At 30.9% G+C, this 23,687-nt stretch overlaps 2 protein-coding genes across 2 annotated transcripts in view; one reads left to right on the top strand and one right to left on the bottom strand.

Annotated features, from left to right (window-relative positions):
• Window positions 1-23,687, top strand: part of LOC145331659 (putative cytochrome P450 49a1) — a 210,980-nt gene that overhangs the window by 166,810 nt on the left and 20,483 nt on the right. The window lies entirely within an intron of this gene.
• The window catches only part of LOC145331148 (uncharacterized), a 118,984-nt gene that overhangs the window by 94,603 nt on the left and 694 nt on the right, over window positions 1-23,687 (bottom strand). The gene's annotated exons all lie outside the window — the stretch shown is intronic.

The following is a 23,687-nucleotide window of genomic DNA, read 5'->3' as shown; positions in this document are numbered from 1 at the left end:
AAACTAAATCTTTTATTTCATTTTTGTATAAAGTTTCTGCTAGTAACAAAAATAAAAGGATTTCTACCTTAATTTTGCTAAAAAAGTCGTTTCATGTTAAAAGTTACTTTTTCCTCAGTCACTTTTTCAAAACTTTAGCTCTAAAAATCTCCGGTGTTAATGGAGGTAAAAAAAATATTTTTATATCTACTTATGTGGAATATTATGGAGAACAAGGACATATGCATTTTTTTATAATTCATTGAGAAATAAGGGCTGCAGATGCTTAAAAATCCTTTTTTGAGGGTCATGCTGTAGTTTTATAGGAACACCATTTATATACATGGGTGATAAATGACAAAATATGATCTCATACAACCATATTGAGTACTTTTGCATTTAAGCAAAAAAAATGTCCTAATAAAAGCTTAGGTATCCATCTCTTTAAAGTAAAATAATTAGGTAATATAGTAGAAAACTGAAAGTAATACTATACAACATTTTATGTATATGGCCGGTTTTTTAGAAAAAAAATTAAGAAATGGGGTTTGAGTTAAATTTATGTATGAGCCAAATCACCAAATTTTTGCTATATTTTAAAAATACCATAATATTTTGCTGTTGTATTTTTGTAAGAGTCCTCAAAGATTTATTAATTCCTTATACAGTTAGGGAGTTGAATCCATTTTTATAGAAGCAGAAATATAATCTATGATTATGGTTTGGACCCTCTAAAACTGTAATCTACCCTTCCACTTTCCCCTCTCTTGGTGAAGATATCTTCAACGCCGATACGATTTTTGAAATGTAAGATTCTACTTTCCATTCTCTTGGTGAAGATATCTTCAACGCCGATACGATTTTTGAAATGTAAGATTCCACTTTCCCCTCTCTTGGTGAAGATATCTTCAACGCCGATACGATTTTTGAAATTTAAGATTCCACTTTTGCCTCTCTTGGTGAAGATATCTTCAACAAGAGAGACAAAAGTGGAATATTATATTTCAAAAATCGTATCGGCGTTGAAGATATCTTCACCAAGAGAGGGGAAAGTGGAAGGGTAGATTACAGTTTTAGAGGGTCCAAACCATAATCATAGATTATATTTCTGCTTCTATAAAAATGGATTCAACTCCCTAACTGTTATACATTATAGATGTAGAGTATATAATACTAGCTTGTTGCACTGATTGTTTTTACAATCTCTGATTAAAAACAAGGATGACAACTTAATTTAGCCACGTAGCTATAAATCGGACAATTGGCAATTGTATTAATAAATTATTTAATGAAAGTCTATGTTTTTCCTCAGCAATTAGAAAAGTGAAAAGACAAATTGATCAATTGATATACATCCCCAATGATTGTAAACAAAATTACCCCATCTGTAGATCAAAAATATTGGTAGGCAATTTTTAATACTGCAGGTTTTGAACAAGATTTTACAAAGTACCCAAAGTCTTTAAGCTAGCTAATAAAAAACGTGTTTAAAACTTTGGGTACCCTTGTAAATTACAGCAACGTGTCTCATGCCTTTCCTGAGTTAAATAAAGTATGGCAGAGGTTATGACGTTATTTATAGAGAAGCTGTAGCTATTTCAAATGTCAATTCTTTTCTTTTAAGATTTGTATTTCAATTATGGAACTTGTCCTTAAATAGTTTTACTATAAATCTAAATTTTAATTTAGATTATATCGGCTGCTATTTTTTGAATATTTTTTCAATTTGGTATTCGAAGATTTTTTTGCAACACTTAAATGATTGCTAAATTAATAAGACTCAAAAAACGGGGAGGGAGAAAAAAATGGTAGTGAGTTTCGTCTGTTTTGGGCCAAAGCACTCCCCCTACTCTAACTATTTATGTCGCGCACCTGACATAGCAGCAGTAGGAACAATTTTTAACGTCTTTAGTTTTGACGCGGTGTCGGACCGAGATTCGAACCTCTCTTCGATTACGAGCGGATGCGCGGCGTGTTGAGCCACGGTCGCGGGTTTAATAGATAAATGGTTAAAATTTTTTGATGTTCATTCTACTTATTAATTGGCATATATTAACTTGTCTTTCAAATACCCACAATTTTGTTTTATCAAATTTGCTACTTTGCTACTTATGTATGTTGTCATCCTTGTTAAAAATCCTTCTCCCTAATAATTTGAAAGACAACACCTTTAACCTAAATTTACTAATTTCATGAATATACAATAAATTAACAAATGTTTGCCTTTGTTGTTTTTTTAATGGTGTTTCTTCTTAATGAAAATTGAATCTAAAATAGCGAAAATATAAAGTATACTTTCGTTGGCTGCTTGATATCCTTTTTAGTACCTTCGTCTATCTGTCTATCGTAAGGTAGAATTATTATTTACTTGACTGCTATTTGAGATAGTGATATTATTTTTTTGAAGATTCTTTGGCTATCAATCATCTAGTCTACAAATGCAATAAGGAATGCAATTGGCAAAGACGTCCAAAAATTTTTTAATGGGGAGGGGGTAATCACCCCATTACCACCCCCTTGGACGTCCCTGGCAATTGGATTCCTTAAAAATTGGAAATACGTTGTAATTTCAATAATTTAGAGAGCAAAAACACCGTTTTCGTTGAATACACAAAATTGTAAATTTATTTGAATTATTTTATTACTTTATTTTATACTGCAGTCAGTTAAGTGCGCAATAATTTCTGCACATGTATCGCAATGGTTAAAACCATTTATTAGAATCGTATCGTAAGGGAAGAGATATTTTAAGATAAATTGATGTAAATATAAATCTTTTAAAGATATTGGTTAAAAGGTTTGAGCACTGCTAGTTGGCATCAACCAATCACGATTTGATTCAGTATAATTTACATTTACAGTCCACTATCCCCTCCCATCCTTGGTATTGTTACAACAGCACAAACTATCCTCCTTGTTTTTAACGTCATAATGGATATACATATAATACGTGGATATATTGGCAGGTGAAAATTTGTTGTCAATTCAGGTTGCCAATATGGACCTCTTTTATTGGTCAGTTCATACATCCAGTAGAAGAGAAGAACATACACCCAATCGTTATTTTAGCCATATTAGAGTACATGAAAATCTGGTACAACATCAAAGTAATTATATATCGATTACTCTCATAATAAACACTCTCAATAATGTATTCGCAATTGTGCCTTATTACAATTCTGAAACATTATGCGGAAATGAAGACCCACCGCCAGTTAAAAGCAATTATTTTGTTTACACTTGGAGTAATTAAAGTTTTTGTTTACAAATGGTAATATGGAGGTTTTATTTCAATGATTTATGTTCTTTTTGATTGCAAAGCTTTTGTACATGTTATATATTTTATAATATCATTAGATTAGAAATAGATTTTCATTTATTTCTTTGCCTAACTTGTAAATGTTACAGGGTTCTTTTTCTCCAAGACATATTTCTATTTGGTGGGTTCTTTCCTTCACCAAATATTCCAAATAGTGCAACTGACCTCTAACTAATAAGGGAACGTGATTATAAACTTTGATTATGAATCTAATACAGTTCAATGTCCCTTTATCCCCTGGTTTAAAAGCCTCTTGTATATATAAATTAAAAGAGGAGGAAGGGGACATTGGTATGTAAATTATACAAGTATCCAAAGTTAATTGTTTAGCCTTAAAACTCTGGGTACTCATTTGTATGTTTTAACAAACCAATAAACTGCAAAAATGGTTATGTTTTTTTTGTTGGGGTTGTACTGTGTACATTACCCCGTCCCGGATTTGAAAAATTTTGTTAAAAATTTTGCCCCCAGCCAAAATATGGTTGATTTATGCATAAAAATGACCCATGCAAAATATTTTTTCTGTAGTGCAAAAATTGCGACAGTACAAGCACTGCAAAGTTTTTAAAATCTGCAAAAAACCCTGTTTTTATGGCTTTTTTGGGGCTTTTGTACCATCCCAATTTTAAAGATTTTTACAAAATTTCAATTCAAGTGTGTTGATATATACCTGAAATTTACCAAAAAAAATGGGGGCAGTCTCAATTATAACATATTAAGGTGTAGCAAGTAATCTTCCAAATACAAAATTGTCAAATTGCATACATATATAATAGGATTGGGCCGGATACTTTTTTGGACGGATACTGGATATCTGGCTGATTTAAAATGCCAGGTATCCGGCAAATATATGTTATTTGGCCGGATATCCAGTTATTCGACCGGATATCCGGTTATTTGGCCGGATATCTGGTCATTCGGCCAGATATCCGGTTATTCGACCGATGTTCTTTTATTCGGCCAGATATCCGGTAATTTGCCATATAACGATTATCTGTCATTAGAAATCAACCGGATATCCGGTATCCAGCCAAAAAAGTATCGGCCCAACCCTATTATATATGATGCAATTGTTTCTTCTTTACAGTAAAGTTTCTGATAGATCCAGGGAATGTTTCAGTTATTACCACTTAAATAAAATAAGAGGATCGACCCTTCTCTCTGGTGCCCAAGAGTCCTTTAGGAGCGTTACCGCTAGAAAGTACCATGAAGAAGCTCTTCTTGTGAAAATTAGATAATTTTTAACATTATCTTTTTATGTGTCATTATTCATTGTTTATCTCTGTTAATTTTGTATTGACTTAATGGAAAAAGATGTCTTAGCTTATAAAAGATGTTCGGTGCTTTCCCTCAAAGTGTCTTTTGATCACTGACATCCCCTTCCTCCTTATATTAACTTGCAAGGGTTCCTGGTACCCAAAATAAACTATCCTAACCTGACCTTATATAATTAAGAAACAAACTAGAAAGGTTGGAAGAGGGGGGGGGTATGTGCTCGACTTGGCACTTGGGAAACTGGCAATAATTTGCATTAAACTTACGTCTTCTAAATATCAAAAACTAATGCTATAAAGCAGAAGTACTGATTGCAGAGTTGCTACATTTTCTAAACCCTTATTGTTACAGGAATCATCAACCAAAGTTTTCATTCAAAAAATTTCAACTTGCTTAGATTAAATAAAAGGGCTAACCTTTACGAAGTTCGTTCAGACTCATATTATAGAAAAGGTTTGCTTTTAATAAGTATCAGAAATAGATGGGACAAAATAGGCCGTTTAATACACTAGTCCCAAAAACAACCTTTTCTTATTCGTTGACTTAATAACTTTGGGGACTTTTAATAAATTTTGATGGATTGGTTTATTAATTTGAGTGTTCAATCGTTTCTTTCACTAATTTTAATCTACAAAAGGGTTAATTTTGTGTATTATTAATGGGGATGTACATCAATTCATTAGCCATAGTCTTATCCCTGAGTAACATCCTTGAGTAACATGTTATTTCTTGTTATGTAATAAAAATAAAAGTGTTTCAGTTATTATTTGACTTTGGGTACAGGGATCTAGATAGAGAAGACAATGGCTGATAAATGGACGTGTATACCCCATGATTATACACAAACTTACCCTTTCTGTTGATTACAATTGGTGGTTGGAACGTCTTATTAAACCAATTAAAATTTCAAACAATCTAAAAAGTTGTTGAGCAAACAAATGAAAAAGTTTTTAAAACTTCGGGGACTAGTGTAATTAACAGCCCATTGTGCTCTGCCTCCCTAGTTATTATTAGACTTTTGGTACACTCTGGTATAATTCAGAGAGGGAGAGGAAATTGGACTGTTTATTTCACTTGTCCCCAAAGTTTCATAATTGTTTTTCTTATTCATTAGGTTAACAACTTTGGAGAATTTTATTGAATTTGATTGGTTGGTTTATTAAGTTAAGTGTATAAACGTTTCAACCGCTAAGTTTAATCTACAGAAGGGATAGTTTTGTGTATCAAACTAATTTCATACTTATATAATACCGTATATCCGGATGATTTATAATGCAAGATATTTGGTATCCGGCAAATTACCGGATATCCGGCCGAATAACCAGATATCCGGCCAAATTACCGGATATTTGCTAGATATCTGGCCAGATGCCGGATATCTGGCATTATAAATCAGCCAGATATCCAATATCCGCCCAAAAAAGTATCCGGCCCAATCCTATTATATATGTATGCAATTTGACAATTTTGTATTTGGAAGATTACTTGCTACACCTTCATATGTTATATTTGAGACTGCCCCCATTTTTTTTGGTAAATTTCAGGTATAAATCAACACACTTGAATTGAAATTTTGTAAAAATCTTTAAAATTGGGATGGTACAAAAGCCCCAAAAAAGCCATAAAAACAGGTTTTTTTGCAGATTTTAAAAACTTTGCAGTGCTTGTACCGTCGCAATTTTTGCACTACAGAAAAAATATTTTGCATGGGTCATTTTTATGCATAAATCAACCATATTTTGGCTGGGGGCAAAAATTTCAACAAAATTTTTCAAATCCGGGACGGGGTAGTGTACATCTATCGATCGTCCATTGTCTTATCCCTTAAGATTCCTGCGAACAGCAGACCCACATATCCACTAAATTAACACTTAACATTGACTCTGAGTGGTGTGTCAACACAAAACAAAAAAAAATATTTTAAGTTTTTTTAGAGCGGCATCTCTATAAATAGGGAGACTTTCATATCGTTCTTACGTCTTTTGACGAATTTTGTAAATATTACTGCTTAAAATTAAATGAGTTATTTAATGAAACAGTGGAAAATTGATTCTAATGGTTTTAATACTGCACTATATTTTCTCTAAAAATAAGATGAACTATTATTATTATTATTTTTCTCATTATTTCTACAAACACTATTGCTTTGATGTTTATATGTGATGTGCTTACAAAGAAAGACGGAAAATACTTATACAAGTATGACAATATCCACAGCTTACAGCTACTACGTTATTGTAACCAGGGCTCAGCAGCCGCGCATCAGCCGCGACTAAGCCTCAAATAAAACCCCGATTGAATGCTTTGAAATTTTTTTGGAAAGAGGGATTGCCATATTTATGTCAGGTTTAGACTTCCAGCTCATCTTTAAAATTGTAAAAGTTTGATTTACATGAAGATTACAGCCGGCGGATGCTCTGCTCCTGAGCCATGATTGTAACAATTGTTTAATAGTAAAAAAATAGTTATTAAAAGCGAAGCTTTTCTATAATTAGGGTCGGTCCGTCCGTCCGTCCGTCCGTAACGGATAGCTTTTTCCGTTAATTTAGGCATGTTAGAATTGTCCTATCGATTTCAAATTTTGCATGGTGATTCCTTTAGTAATTAGGTACGATTTAGAAAGCGTAGCAACTCTATAATCATTACCAAAATGTCCGTACGTCCATTTTAAACATGTTGATTTTTTTACTTTTTTAACAACAAATTTTTATGTGATCTAATCATCGGATTGATCTGATTTTTGGTATATTGATTCCTGGGACAACAAAGTATAATGTATTAAGCGAAGCAACTCTATAATCAAGTCCTAAAAATGTAAGTATGTCCATAAAAATTTTCCTGTATCAAGCAGTTTTTCAACAAATTTACTTACAATTTTGCTTTGACTCTTATAAATTTATATTATGATAATTAAGTTCTAACACTATACAAGTGTTAATGTCCGTTTGTCCTACCGTTTCAGTGCTTCGCTTTTATGGATGTTGTCATCCTTGTTTTCGTTATATATGATCAAGGTAGAGCAAAAAAGCTTCTAACCATTAAAATTAGAAATTATTTTTTAAGCTTTGGGTGGGGGAAATATTTAATTATAGCTTTTAGAGGATAATTGGTTTTCTTTTAATAAAAACTATTATTACTAATTGAAAATAGGTATCTATAGGAATATAGAAAAACTAAATTTAAATGTAAGAAAATTTAAGTATTATATACTTAAAGAATGTTAAATGTAACGCTATTATGATAATGACATTATGACTATACTCCTATTATAATATGTTGACAGCAAAAATATATTGAATGCTTTTATTCTTCAAACTTTTCCTGCAATTTATTAAACCTTAAAAGAATGGGAAAAATACTAATTTACCTGACATTGACCCATCCCTGCATCCCTGGGCAAACTTAAGTTTTTATGTAAAATACCGCAGAGGTAATTTGTACAAAATTAAACCACTCAAGAACAAGGTAAAAAGTCAATTTTAAAGGACACTACGCTTTTTAAATATTTCATAATAACCCATCTTAATTTTTTTTTTTTGGGGGGGGGGAGACTATATTTATTGAGGTTTAAAAACAAACGGCATTGAACATTGAAGAGATTGTTTTAATTCTTTTTTGTGTGGGGGGCCCGGGTATTTTCTTGTGGCAAATTTTATGGGAGTGTGAAATCTAATATATTCCAACTTTAGTCAAATAAATTAAAATGTATGAAAGATTTAATCTTTGATTAAGCAAGGATTTTTTTAAATTTTCACAAACCTGGTGGGAATGGGATAGATTATACAGGTCCTCAAAGTTTTATAAATCCAATCTGTCTTAAGTTAAACCGTCAGTATCCAAAATTTTTCACTAATAACTTTGATCTATATAAGGAGTTATTTATGCAATATGTATTTCATTTTATTAAAATTGCAGATTGTCCTTTTAATACAACAGAAAAAGGTTAAGAGATCGGAGTGAAAATTCTTAATGGTTTCTAGCATTCAATCTATTCTTCAATTATTTTAAATACCTAGATCATTTAATTTCTTTTTCTGTCTATGTATAATAATATCAATTGGATATCGTGGAAAGAAAACGAAGTAGCAGGTTTCGTCGTATTTTTACATTAGCCTTTGATAGGATATTATAGGTCAGGTAAATGTTAATGGGGCTAGAAATAGAAGAAAAACTACTGTGAAAATTTTGGCCGATTTTGTGCCAAAGTAGCATGATTTCTCTGTCTACACCAATGGATCTCGCTAACCTCTGAACCGATATGGTCCTCCTTTACAATGAAGTTTCTCCTATGTCCAGGGGAGGGGAGGGCACAACTCCTTCCCAAAAAAATATGACCCTAAAAAACACTACCTTCTCCCCAAAAAAAATCTTTTACATTTTCTCTAAAAAGAAATTTTGTAAATGTGGAAGGGTTGGACTTCTTCCCTCTCCTCCCACCTCAATTTCTCCTAAACTTTCGAGTAACCTTTTTCTTTTTTCTTTAATTCTCTAAATGATGTGCTATAATATTGCTAAGCTCGTATTAAAAATAACCGTTCTTGTTAAATGTTAAACTTATTTCTAAAACAGTAAAGTTAGAATATTTTACAATGAAATTAATTTGAAAGAGATAGAAAGTTACACTAAGTGATTTTAAATGATTTATTAACACGAAATCATTTTCAAATATTTTTTCTCGGTTTTATCATTAATTATGCAATTCTAAGAAAAAAGTTTTTATTGGAAACAAAAATGAAATAACAGGGATGTATATCATATACCCCTTATTATGATAAATAAAATTAACCCTTATACAGATTAGAATCTTTTTTATTTTAAGGTTCAACCAATTACTAAATAATAAAAGTCCCCAAAAATTTTAAGCCTGTGAATAAGAGAACGTGTTTTAAAATTCGGGAATTAGTATTTTTTTAGTCAAATGTCCCTTTTCTCTCTACAAATTATAAGTTGAGAGAAAGATAAAAAAAAAAAAAAAAAAGAATAACAAGTACAATACTGTCTATATTCAGTGAAGTAATAATATTATTTAAAACTTCGAGCTTTGGCAAATGTTGTCATTAAATCACTGAATATGACGTTTGATTGGTATAACTTCTTAAATTTAAGAATTTAGCTTTTAAAATATCAAAATCAATCATCAAAAAAATCCATTTTTCGGAAATAAAGAGCACGGACCGATGGACGTAAAGACAAACCCTGTTTAAATAGTAGCTATGCTACTAAGTTGATTTATATTACGTTGCTTAAAACGGCAATAATGAGGTATTTTAAAGTACAAACAACCAATAAATAACCAACAGAGAATGATTTTTGTAAATTTTTCATTGAAAATCATTACACTGTATCCTTAGAAATTAATTACCATAAATATATGCATAGGCAAACACACAACTTTATTAAATCTTCCCAAAATATTTTTTTCCTAAATTCTACCTTGGTAGAATGGTAGCTCACTATTGGGAAAAATAATATTGTAGATTTATTTAAACGGCATTGTTCTTTCCCTCCCTGGGAGTTACATAACGATAGCAATTCAATTCAATTTAATTTTAAACCAAATTCTTGTTATATCATTAAAGCATGATTTTATATTTCATTATAATTGTAAAGGTAGTAATACTAATTTTAGTAAAATAAACTAATACATAAAAAACCATAAAAAAAAACTAGAAAAATATCATTTCGTCTAAAGCAGTTTGTGAATGTTAAATTTAAACTAAAAAAAATAAAAAAAAACCTACGAGAAATATCTTAATATAATATTTAGTTCCAATATTAATGGATTAAAGGTCATCATGTTTTTAAAAACTACATGGTAGTAAATATAGATTTTTTTATATTGTAAGTAATATATTAATAGTGTCTATCTTTACCTAATGCCTAGCCTGACATGATAATTCAATTTTGACAATTTTCAGCTCAAGCTCTAAATTTAATAGCTGTCCTATTTTGATAATGTCTTATTCTGATTATAATTATCATATAATTCCCCAAAGCATCAAAGAACACAAAACTGTTAGTGTTAATATAGAACAGTAAATTTTTAGTATGCTTTTTGTCTGATATAGGTTTTAAGGAGAGCTTTTTTTCGATGTATGTAGAAAAAGCTTTCAAATTAAAAAGTTTGTAAAAATTTATATACCCTCTGATTTTAGCTGTTTTCTAAACATAGTTGCACAGTTTTGTATGAATTAAAGAAAACTGTGAAAAGTTTTTATCTACCCAGAGAGAAAGATAACCAAACTACACAGTGACATACCTTCAAAACAAATATATTTTAATTATTGTAAAGAGTAGCTACGCTATTAAACAAGATAAATAAGTCAGTTCGTTTTTTAGTTGCTGATATACAATTTTGTTTTTCGGCCTACAGCTTTCAAAAACTTTGAGGTTTGGAAAGTTGAAATTGAAAAAAAAATTTGGATCAATACATCATGGCTGTCACAAAAGCCATCTAAAGTCCAGGTTCATTTTAAAGATGCCAAAAAAAGTACTAAATCGTATTCTTTATGACTTAAATGATCATTAATATTTGTTATTTAAATTCCTTATTTTTTACATCTTAGTGCATAAAACTTATCAAAAAAAATTTTAAACCTAAAAAAATTCCTTTCCTTTCATGTTTGTGCGAACACTGCAAATAGCCGTGCTAAAACTTTTCTTATCATAATATTGTCAACCTTTTTCATCTTTTTCAAGTGTCTATCTATCTAACAATCTGTTAGAATGTTATGTATCCATCTGTTAATCCATCTAGTTTATCTTTCTTGTTTATCTATCTACTAGCAGATGCATACCTAGCATGTAGGGGCTGTGTACTGGAAGAGTTAAGGAGTGTTAAAAATTGCCACCTTTAAACTAAAATCTCAAAATAAAAATAGCCTAAAAACGTCCTGTGTGAACTGTGAAGCTTCCCTGAAATGAAGAACTTAAGTGGGTTATAAGTTATCGGAATCTTAAGTTACAGACAAAAAAAACTTTACTACTTAATATTAAAGGATTAAATAGTCTATTTTATCTTTTCTCTTAATCAACTTCTTGCATGGCATACTGAGGTGAATTCTTTAAAAAAAACTTTTGCCTCATTAAAATCAGTTTGCTCCACTGGAATTTTAGTGAGGCAAAATTATCCCCTCTAAATTTTTAGTTTGCCTCACTGATTTTAGTGGGACAAACTGATTTTAATGAGGCAATTTTTTTTTTAAATTCACCTCTGGTCCCATTTTTTCATCATTTCAAAAATACAAAAATTCATCTATCTATTTTGGAATTTCTCGGAAAGAGAATTTAGTTAGAAAGATTATATTGACCTTTGAGCACCTACTCTTTAACTCACTTTGTCCGGCTGCAATACTAAATTGAAATTAAATCATCCTTTTTTAAAAATAACATAGAGTGATTAACATAGTTTAATTAAACATGTTATTTTTATTTAATAAGTCCAAATTTTCAAAAGAATAAAATTTCATGATTGTTGTTGATAATAATATTATGATATATTGCTATCATGAAAATTATAAAATAAAAAGAAATATTCTGGCATTATCGTAGGAGTGGTTACACAATTTATTACTTGCGAAAACTGCACTGTAAAAAAAAGGAAAATTTTCATAACCAAGGATACTTGTGTCCACAAGTAGCGAAGAAAAGAAAATACTAATAATTTAAGAAACAAATATGTAAGAAAAATCAAAGGGGAAGATCCATAGCAGATTATATTCAGACCAACAGGTTACTACTATATATTAGTTGCGCTAATAGCTATGATAAATGAACCCTTGAAAACGTTGTTGTGATCATACTTTCGGTAATATCTAACGAAAGGCATCAATTGTAGAAAAGTCTTGAATTAATTAGATTATTCTTTTAAGAGTTAAAGCTATATAAAATTTTGGAGGGTTTTTATTTTGTATAAATTTCAATACTTGAATGCTTGAATAAATAAAATTAATAACCTATACAGTCAATCAGACAAAATATTACATTAAACTTAAAAAGGAATTTATTGCAGACGAATTTTTTGTTTGCTAGCGAATTGCTTTCTCTCTTTTTTAGCGACTTGGCTGTGTCAATATTGACGCTATTTGTTGATTTTCAATACCCAATTGAAAGTCGGCACAGGGTACTTGGGAAGGAGACATATCTAACCCCTTCCCCCTCTAGTGTTTTACACTAATCTTTATCCTAAGAAATTCAACTATTTATAGCTGACTTATCATATGAATGAAATGAAAACAAGGATGACAACATCCATAAAAGCGAAGCTCTGAAACGGAAGGACAAACAAACATTAATACTTGTATAGTGTCAGAACTGAATAATCAGAATAAAAATATATAAGAGTCAACGCAAAATTGTGAGTAAGTTTGTTGAAAAACTTCTTGATACAGGATAATGATTATAAACATACTTACATTTATAGGACTTGAATATAAAGTTGCTTTGCTTATAATATTGTACTTTGTTGTCACAGGAATCAGTATACCAAAAATCAAAACAATCGGATTATTAGATCAAAAAAAAATTGTTGTTAAAAAAGTAAAAAATCAACATGTTTAAAATGGACGTACAGACATTCTGTTAATGATTATAAAGTTGCTACGCTTTCTAAATCATACCTAACTACTAAAGGAATCACCATGCAAAGTTTTAAATCGATAGGATAATTCGAACATGCCAAAATTACCCCATAATCTCACACTGTGTTACTATTGGTCCAATTAAGAGACTGCTCATCTAGGATTTCTATATTTATTGTTCAATAATGAACAATTTTTATTGCTTAAACTTGTCGTAAATAACATGGAGAAATACCCTTAAAGTTGGGAATAGGTTATTAGGTATCCCAGTCAAATACTTGTGTTTTCATTATGTCAGCAGTAAGTATATGTAATCATGAAGGCATCGATATAAAGTCAGCCACAACCACTTTTCATTCAAGCCGTATAGAAATAGTATATAGAAATTTATTTTAAAAACAGCATTTTGATATTAGTCATGATTACGTTTTATTAAAGTCAAATAGTCGACATATTTTCTTTATATTTCGTTATTATACAGTTTTGCTAAGCTAGGTTATGCCAATAGCTAGAGAATTTATTTAATTTTGGACACTGTCTCCATTGTTAAAAAAAAGACATATTGTACAAAACTCTTTAGACTTGTCTGGATGCAAGCAACCATTTTATGGCACAAAATTTATCATAAAGTCCCAGAGTTGTTAAGCGATTGGGCAATTGACTTATACATCGCAATGATAATTAAGAAAAATTTATTTATGTTGATATTATACGTATTGATTGAATAGTTTAGAAATTGTTAGTATGAGACAACAAATCAAGATCTTTAAAAGTAGATGTTTAAACTTTTTAGACAATAAATAAGAGAATGTGTATGAAGTATTTAAAGGTTTGGGTACCAGAATTATTTACAGACCAATGTCCCCTCCCTTCCTGTCCTAACTCGATTATCTTTATTTAAGTTGTGCCACGGTGAATAATTCTTAAATCCTAAATTATAAAGTAGTAAGCGTTTTTTTGTCTGTCCCGAAGGATCTTGCTAACCGCTGAACCAATATTGTTCTCCTTTACAGTGAAGCTTCTTATAGGTCCTGGGAAGGTTTTAAACTATTTTTGGGGAGGGTGTCTTCACCCCCCTCCCCCCGCAAAAAAAATTATTTTTTTACTCTTTTGAAAATCAAATTTAAAATGGGATGATGATGACTTTTCCCCCTCCAACTTTAAATGCCCCTAGAGGCTTCTAAGGGGCGTAGCTGCTAGTATTTGATATAGAAGCAGTAGGTACTATTTTGTAGTCTTTAGTATGACATAGAACAGTATAATTATATGTTTTCCAACCTTCAATGAAGTAAACATTTGATAAAATTTGTATTCATGGATTTTAATGTTTTTATAACCTCTCCTTTGGAAAATAACTTCAACAAGGATAACTTGAAGCAAAGAATATAAAACAATTTTACTAATTTTATAAGAAGCTGAATATGTAAGTGTTTATTTCTAAAGAATATAATTAAGAGATAAGACAATATACGATAAATTTTGTACATCTCCAATAATGACAGACAAAATTATTGTACATTAAAATTAGTTAATGAAAAGTTAAAACACTGTTAGTTTCTGCTAACAAATCAAGGCTTAATAAAAAACGCAACGTTTTCATCCAACACATAGGAGAGCGTGATTTAAAACTTTGGGTGGCAGTATTAATTAACAATTCAATGTCCCCTCCCTCCCGCCAATAAATATATGCATTGATGCAAGTATAGAGTAGAATCGCAACTGCATAAAAATGGCAGTTAACTACAGGTTTTTTGGCGGTTCGCAATTTTACACAATTTTTATGCACTTCACATAATTAAAGAATTCCATAAATATAAATATTTTTTTATGGTTCAACAATGCATTTTTCTACAAGGGAGAAATTTAAATTTTAAACAAGGATTACAACATCCAAAACAGAAAAGCAGACCATTAAAGAAATGAAAATCCTTATACTAAAGTAACAGGATGTTTGTCTGTGTGTCTGTACCGATGGATCTCGATAACCGCTGAACCGGTCGGGTTCTCCTTAACAGGGTAGATTCTCATATGTCCCGGGGAGGTTTTAAACTATTTTGGGGGAGGGTACCACCACCCTCCCAAGAGAAATCACAAAAAATCGAAAAAAAATGTACGTTCTCGATTTTAGAAAGAGAGTTCAACGACATATTTTAAATATAAAAAAAAACACATTTAAAGTGCCACTAGAGGCGTCTAGGGGCGTAGCCGCTAGTAAAGTATAAAGTGACAACAATTCCATCGTTTAACAACAAAAAGGAATTTCATGTTTATATATTTAAAATGAAGATTGTTCAAAAGAATTACATTTTAACTAGGATGATAGCACCCATAGATCGAAACTTAAAAATCAGAAGATCAGACTTTTTTTTAATACTGAAACAAAATATTACTTTACAATCTGAACCAAAAAAGTATATAAATACCTCATCACTTGATATTACCGTTTGTATATCTGATTAAAAAGTAGCTTCACTTATAACATTGTACTGAATCTTGCTAGGAATTTGAGAATTATAGAGTTATTACGCTTCCTAAATTGAACTTGATTATATGTTACAAAATTCATCATGAAAAGTTTGAATTGAAAAAGACAATTTTAGCATGCTTAAACTAATGATTAAAGCCATCCGCTACGAAAGGAAGAACGTACAGACGGACATATTCTAAATGTAGAAAAGCCTTGCTTTTAAAAATGGTACAAAACAATAAATCGAAAAAAAGTATCCTAGACTTACTTTTAACTACCTTAATTAATTAAAAGTAATTTATTGAATAAAAGTATGACACCAAGTTCAGAGGTTGAAAACAATTAAAATAATTAATTATAATTAAGCTGCAAGAACAAAATAATTTTTAAAAAGCGCGCCTATCTGTATCAAATGTAAATGTATCTCTTTAACTTATATGCCCCGCAGTGTAAGGTATAGGGGAAAAAACTACCCCTTTAAAAATAAGAAGGGAGCATCTGCGCTCAACAGACACTTTATGTTAAAGCACCTGGAAATCTTTAAATTTTTTTTTAAAATCTACTAAAATAGTTGCCAACAGACATACAGACAAAGCATATTATAGAGTTGCTACGCTCGTAAACATTGAGCAATGCCATGGTAGCATAAATCATTAGGATAATACAATTGCAATAGCTTATCCATCAAACACATACACATAATTAAATAGTGAAAAACATTATCAAAACTAATTTGTTTTTAGGGAGGGAGGGGACATTAGACTGTAAATTATACTGGTCCACAACGTATTATATAAAAGTTTTCTAATTCGTTGGTTAAAAAAACTTTGGAGGTTTATTATCAAATCAATTTAAACTCTGCCACCAATGATTCTAATAGAAGGGGTAATTTTGTTGATTATTATTGGAGTTGAATATGATTTTATCCTTTTATTAAGATTATATTTTTCATTTGCAATAACATCTTTTTAAGAAAACTTAAGCCGTTCCCGGCAAAGATGCAATAATATAATTGGTATTTCATTAAGCAACAAAAAATGTTTTATAGCAAAAATGAAAAACTTTCAAAAGATTAGTTTAGATTGCTTTATGCTAAACTTAATTAACTTCTAATTATTCATTTTTATTAATAACATTTTAAAAGAAACAATTTTAAATAATATACCTATGTAGTTAAATTAATTTTATCAGCCTAATAGTTATTAATGGCATCGTATTATAGACAGCTTTCCGCGGATATTAAAATACAAAATTAGATTCAAAACAGTTTTTTAGCCTTTAGGGGCCTAAAAACTTGGGCTTACAAAACAGGTATTAATTTGGAAATTTGTCTGTAATACGATGCTATACATGATTTTTCAGTATGGATGAAAACTGGTTCTATTCCTGTGGATATGAAACAGTTTCGAAGCCATAAAATTAATTAGATTTTTACTTTTATTTTAATTTGGGCTAATACAATATTTAGAAATTTTCTAAAATGTATAAACGTAAAACCTAGAGGTTGAATTGTAATATAGAGGTTAATTGAGCAAAAAGGTAATATGACTTTTATTTGATAAGCATAGCACCTCTATATATCTTTTTAATTAGTTGGTTGTATGTCAGAGACGGAGAGTACTTTAGACAGTGAATTACACTGGTACCCAATATTTTAGAAACAAGTGTAATTAAATATTTTTTTCGTATTATTCTGTAATTGACTTGCTTCTACTTGATGTACATGAGGTGGTAGGGGTTTGAATTCTACCCCCATTTTTTACCCTAAAAGACAAAACAGTAAAAAATTAAGGGGATTAACTTTTAGAGGCAATTTCTTTAGGTAAATTGGTGGTACCCTCCCCCAAAATAGTCATATATCTAACCAAGACCTATGAGAAGCTACATTGTAAAGGAAGACTGTATCGGTTCATTGGTTAGCGATATCCTTCGATACAGACAGACACACACAGACAATGTTTCGGAGCCGGAGCCGGGAGCCGTGGAGCCGCCATATTTTGCTGGAGCCGGAGCCGTAATTTTCGTTAAAAAACGGCTCCGGCTCCGGACTAGATAAATAAAGAGATTTTTATAAATTATAATTTGGTAACTCTGTTTTGTCATGTGCAGTCCAGTTTTAGTAAAAATTTAACTTTTAAACCCTTTAAAAGTCAAAAATAAAAAATATTTTTTTATGGGGGAAAAATATATGTCGAGTTTTTCTTGATATTAGGTTGGAGACGGAGCCGCACCAAAATCAAACGGCTCCGACACACTGCACACAGATCCTATTACTTTTATATAAAGATTTACAGTATTTGTTAAAAATACCTAGTTAATATTTCATGAATTGCAAATCAAAAATTGAAATGGTGGGAAGCTATGTACATTATTTGGGTGGTTTCAAAATTCAATTCCATAATCGAAACCGACTTTTTAAAGCATGGAAAAGACATCATAACAAAACGTGTCCATTAAAATATTTAATAGCTAATACTTTAGTACTTTAGTCTTTTCACATTAAGTCATCTTAGGGAAAGGGAATTTTATTTCGAAAATAAATATAAAGAAAGATGGATGTACGATCCTACGACAATAGTAACACACTGTAGGAACAATCAGACCACATTGTTGGACAGAAATTGTACATTCTTTGTTAATAAAAAACGAATGTTTATATCATTTATATCAAAACTCAGTTAACAGTTTTAAGTTTGATTAAATTGAATAATGTATAACTAAAATCAATCAAAAGTCTTCGCCTGCTAAAAAATCCTTTCTGAGTTAGACAGAAAATTGTATCTGATTGGCCGTGCATCTAGTATATTAATTCTATTATTTAGAAAACTATGTCATATAATTAACAATTGCCAGATATTCTACTACTGATTTTCGTTATTCCTTATTAGAATAGCTTTGAAAATAACAGGTGTCTATATGTAGCTTAGTATCTCGCTGCCTTGAACAGAAAATGATCTCCTTTATAGTGAAGCATCTATAAGCCAAGGATAGGTTTATTATAATTTATCTGAAGGATAACTTCACCCCCTTAAAAATAACTTGTCAAGAAACAGTTTTTACTTTACCTTTCTAAAACTAAAATTGGATGTGGTGGATTAACTCCCCTCCCCCCCCCATCACTTAATTGCCCCTAGATACCAATATTTAATATTAATTATATGATATTCAACAATTTGTTGTTAAGAAGACCAATCTTCACCCCCCAGGGCCTCTAAATATCCAGGAATTATTATGCAATTAAAATCAACTTTCTGCAAGACGTTTATTCACATTAACATTAGAAAAATGTTTAGAAAATAGCTAAAGCTTATTTTCTTAGCGCAGCTACTGTAAAATTGGTCATGTCAGTTATACGACTTAGAATTAAAATAAACTTTCGATGAGTTATGTCAAATTTTGAGTAATGACTCAATGTAAGATCTAATTTTATCTAAAATATATAAAATCTACCACATGTGCTAATAATCAAGTATATTTATTTACACTTAATAGGGGATATATTTCCCACTTATGATTAACCAAATTATCCCCTTTCTAGACTAAAATAATGGTTATGTTATTATTCTATGTATTGTCCCCTCCCTGATTAGAAGCACCAAAGTCAGACAAGGAGGGAAGGGACAGTGATGATTAAATAAATCTACACCCCTTTATACACCCTTACATTTATTTACACAAATTAGATTTGTTGGAAGAATTGATAATGAAAATGTGCTTATCTTATATCTGGTCCTACGACAAACGCAAGAGTCCCAAACGCAGGAGTGGACACTTAACCTAACCTAACCTATTTTAAACCATATTTTAGGTTTTTAAATGCCTAACCCCTGCGGGGGGCATATATGTATATATTTATATCTTAACCTAACCTAACCTGTATAGAAATACTTACATAAAGTAATATTCTAACACTCCTGCGTTTGTCCACTCCGACGTTTGGGACTCCTGCGTTTGTCCTGGAACCTTATATCTAAGCTTAAACGTAAGAACACGTCACCAAACTTTGTGTGTGGCTCTGCAAATTAAAAAAAATATACCAGGGACTTAAAGAGAAGAAAAATTAAGGTTTTATTTTCCCAACAGTAATAGGATGTCTATCTATTTGTCTGTCAAATTTTAGTCTGTTTTGAAAAATGATATTTGCTTGATGTTAATAATATGTCAGCTAATACCACTTCTATTTGATAGCATTTGCAGTAGAAATACCACAATTCGATAATAATTTGAAAACATTATTTTCCGTATCGCTTCCAATTAATATTCGGTGGATTAGAACCGGTTCTCAGCCATACTAAAAAATCATGTCTAGCTTCCTATTATATCCAGTTTTCTACGAATATATTTTTATATACGAGGAAAGCTGTTTATAATACGATTCGATAAATAAATATCATTTCACGTTTTTTATATCATACAGCCGTTTCAGAGATATTAAGAGTTAAATGGATAAGAATGATCCGCCAAGTTTGTGCAAGAAATTCTTGTAAACTCGTTGGGGCTAAGTTTCTTGAACTTGGCAGACATATGGGACAGGGACATATGTACACCAGATCTTATTAGCAATGGATATAGGATATACTTAAATATTTTGACAGGAGTAAATTTGTCGTTGATTTAGGTTGCTGATATGGACCTCCATTATTGGTCAGTTCATTTATTCAGTAGGAGGGGAGATGGTAAAGAGTGTAGATTTGGGGTATCGATATTTTAGCCAGCTGAGTGCAACCCTTTCTCAGAGTGGATGAAAATCTCGTGCAACATCCCAGTAATAATATATCGATTTTATTAGCACAGCAACTCCTTAACTAAGGCATCTGTTTTGTCTGATCGTTTTATGACTGTCAAACTTTTTTGTATGTATTAAATAAAGATCTTGTTAACAATTCGACCGATTGACTTCTCCGTATAAGGATGGTTTAAGGCTATTTTATTTTTAAATAAGAGTCCTGGACTGGTTTCAGGGTATTTACCACAACCACCTCCTTCCCAATTTAAATAAGAGTCCCTAGATGCTAGGGGCAAAACAATTAGTTATATCAATGGGGAAAAATATCAAATTTTTTTACATAATTCCAACAGATCTAAATATATTGTTGAATTTCTGTACCTATTATACTAGCAGACACATCAGAGGAGAAAAATACCAGCGTCCACACAATTTTATATTTTATATGATAGCAAAAAAAAAAATTTTTATGGAATGTTGGCATTGATTTCCACAAATTTAATATTGGCAGGTATTATTAATAATATATTATGTCATCGATTGATTTTATCATTTTACTATAAAGCAAGATATGTTTTTTTCTTCTAAATTTAAAATCGATCAACAAACAAGAAAGTAATACTCATACATCTACACCCAATTATTCATATAGTAGCTGCACTAAATAAAAACTTATTATCTAAAAAGTTATTCTCTAATTAGGGTATTCTGTAGGTCCGTCTGTCTTTTTTTTTGTTACTTTGTGGTCAAACCTTAAAAATAATTGTTAACACTTTGATCGTTAATTAAAACAAATTTGGATTTCTATTATCACATTAACGAGTTTTATAATTAGAAATGAAATAAAAGGCAATTTATCCTGAATAACAATAAAAACAATAAAAAATGCTAATAAATTGGATTATAGTTTGTACATTTTTTGTAACTAAAGATCTAATAAATAGGTGAAAATAGTGATTATGATATGAGGAGACAAAAAAACTGATCAAATTATAAAATTGTGCCTTCGGCACCTCGGGGCTAAAAAAACTGGTTTTTATCTTATAATTGTTTATTCTATATCCGCGGAAAGCTGTTTATAATACGATGCGAAAAATAACTATTCCTTTGCACCTTAGTTACAAGTTACATACATACATTTGAACGCAGGTGCTATGAAGCCCTTAGTTCTTATTTGAGTAAAATTTATAGCCTTCCTAAACAAGGAGGACAGTGTCCATAATAGCAAGCTCAAAAACAGGATTTAAAATAATCTAAATTCTTATTTTTAAATATTTATTATGCCATTCAACGATACTTGTGCCATATAGCCAATAGTTCTTGAAATGAGTAAAATGTTTACCCATTTTCCATAATAGCAAAGCTAAAAACAGGTTACCTATATTTTACTTTAAAACTCATCATATTTTTTTGCCAAGTCCATTTTTTACTTTTGAAGGTTTTAAAAGTTCAATTTTTGATAAAAATGGACTTGAAAACCTTAAAAGGTGCATTTGCACACGACGCAACAGAGTTACAAAATCATAATTAATAAAAAATCTCTTTTTTAGCTAATCCGGAGCCGGAGCCGGTTTTTTCATGAAAATAACGGCTCCAGCTAAATATGGCGGCTCCACGGCTCCCGGCTCCGGCTCCACAACGCTGCTATAGTCAATATAAACCATTCGATGTCGTCATAATATTTCTAACTTTAGAAGTACATTCTGAGGCAAATTACTATCAAACCCTAATTATTGAAAAGCTTAGCCTTTAACTAGCCATGAAATTTCCAAACACCTGCTAGAACTAAAAATAAAAGGGAATAATTCTTATTTAATTGTTATTTTAATTCTAAAATTAAATAAAACACAAGTTAGTTTTAACTTAATCAAGTTGAAAAACTACATAAATTTAGAACTAGTGGTTTCACCCCCCCCCCCCCCTCCCCCCACCACACTTCCTTTTAACCTGTAATCTATAATAAAAAGTAGAATGATGTCTGTCCGTCTGTCCCTTAAGATCTCGGTAACCACAGAACCGATCGGATTCTACTCTTCAGGGAATATACCTACTGGTTCTGTGGTGGTTTTAGGCTATTTTCTTGGGAGTGGGACACCCCCAACCACCCCAAAAACAAAAAATCCCCCCACCAATTTTCTTTTAAATTATTTAAATAGTGGTTGAGTGGGGGCATCTCCAGGTAATAAAAGATGTAATTATAACTCTTGGGGCAAAGCCCCTAGATGCTAGGGGCGAAGCCGCTAGTAATATTTATGAAGTAATCACTGACATTTTCTTTATGAGGAAACTTTAGCCTAATCAACTTTTTCTTCTCAAAACTTTTATTTACTCTTTCCCTTTTAAGTCAGGGATCTAAAGGAATAAGACAATAGACTAATGGCGGATAAGTTTGAACGCTAAAAGTTTGTACAAAATTGATTAAAGTACCTAAAGTTTTTAAGTTAACAAATGAGAAAATTAGCAAAATACTGAACCAATTGAGTCCTCCATCTTATGGATGGTTTTAAGCTATTTTGGATTAAGAGACAACTCTAGGTTATTATTTGAATACAAAGCCGCAAGATCCTAGGGGCACAGCCGCTAGTATTTCATATTGTACTAAGCTTATTAAGAATATAACTCTAACAGTTGTGCTTTTTTGCAAATTTCTTGCCTTCAGCGAATAACAAGTATGAATACGTCCATAGCATCTAAAAATCGGGGAAATAACAGGAATAGTTATAATATAAATATATCTAGAATAAAAATAAATGTGACAAATTTTTTTGCTGTCTTTATATCAACAATTGACTGTGATTATAGTGTCATTATTAGAATAGAGTTATATGGTAGATAAGTGTAATATATTAATATCAAAATGAGATGTAAACAATAGATAGGGAGAGGACATTGGACTGTAATTAGTCTATTCCAATAAGTTTAATATATACATTTTCTAATTCGCAGGGGTCAAATCATTGAAGGCTTTTGATTGGACGTTCAAAATTTATATCTACAGTGTAAATTTGTTTATCTTCATTGGAGCATGGGATGTGCGTCAATTTATTGTCAATTGTCTTATCCCTTAAAATCTCTGATATAAATATAGGGCCTCCCTCCAGGTATAGTAGGTTATATATATACAGTCAGTGTATCTAATGCCTGCAAAACATTTTGTGGCATATTTAGAAATTAGACCATAGTTTGGTTATTTATTTGCGAAGCAACTACATGTTATTGTTATTAAAACAAAAAATCAGGGAAAAGAAGGATATAACAATGGAAAATAAATTAATCTTTTGTATTATATGCTATCCTTGGCAACATGAACTTAATTGGGGGAAGAAAGATATGTAGAATGAA

Source organism: Acartia tonsa, chromosome 11, assembly GCF_053477335.1.
Source record: "Acartia tonsa isolate MP-2025a chromosome 11, ASM5347733v1, whole genome shotgun sequence".
NCBI classification, from domain to species: domain Eukaryota; kingdom Metazoa; phylum Arthropoda; class Copepoda; order Calanoida; family Acartiidae; genus Acartia; species Acartia tonsa.
Note: the sequence above shows the minus strand (reverse complement) of the source record. Positions and strands in the feature narration are given on the sequence as shown.